Below are 987 nucleotides of genomic sequence, written 5' to 3' on the forward strand. Positions count from 1 at the left end.
GGCCGCTGGGTCACCTGCAGCTCTAACAAGCCCTTGTGACCCTGCACCTCCCAGGATAACAGGAGCCACAGACCAAGTGCCAGAGGAGTCCAGGGCGACAGACCCCGGACAACTGAATTGACTCACTCTGTGTAATCTGTCTTGAGTCCAAATAAGAAAGACAGATTATAAATAATAAAATCTTATGTAGTTTCCATGCCACCCTGCTGTAAGTTCAGCAAATGGAGATAAAGCCTGGCATTTCATAAATATCAGTGACAACTAGACTAGACTTATAGTATTAATTTATTTGGCACATTAACTTGTAATTATCCATATATAACTACAATTTGTATTTTAACCATAAGCAATCCTGATCTAAAGGCACACCAGGTCTCAGATGTATTTTACACTTTGAAATATACTATCCACTATTTATTCATTAATCCTGTCTTTTTGGAACTGCTGCTTCCTCTACTTCACCAAAGATAAGCTTGAAAAAACCTAAGATATGCTAATAAAATAGCAAGTAGAAGAAGCGCCATAACTCTACGCCAAGGAGGTATTTCAAGCTGCAACAGACTTCCCATTCCAACTTCTGCCATAACCAACCAGACTCTTCTGTACATATGCGAGCTATACCAACCGATGACAAAAACCCCAAAACCCGCTAAACTAGAGCGTTCTACATTTCTACACAGCTACGAAATACTGCTTCCTGACACACCAGGGGTTCTCCGCTGCCTCTTCTCCGAGCTTTGAAGCCTTGCTGTATAACCTGCTTCTACACGAATTCATATGACTGTCTCTCCCACTACTACAATGAAACGGCTGCCCCACTCGTAGAAGACCGCGCTATACCCCGCCCCCCTTTCCTTTCGCCTTTCTATGACGTAAACAAATCTAGGCCTGCGCACAGAGACTTCTGTGCGCCCCTTGAGGGGTTTGTAGGCGTGGCTCTGCGCGCGGCTTGTCCAATTGGGAGGGGCGGGGGGGTTGAGAGAAAGG

The sequence above is a fragment of the Gekko japonicus genome, unplaced genomic scaffold (assembly GCF_001447785.1).
Source record: "Gekko japonicus isolate JY-2015 unplaced genomic scaffold, Gekko_japonicus_V1.1 scaffold4, whole genome shotgun sequence".
NCBI classification, from domain to species: Eukaryota; Metazoa; Chordata; class Lepidosauria; order Squamata; family Gekkonidae; genus Gekko; species Gekko japonicus.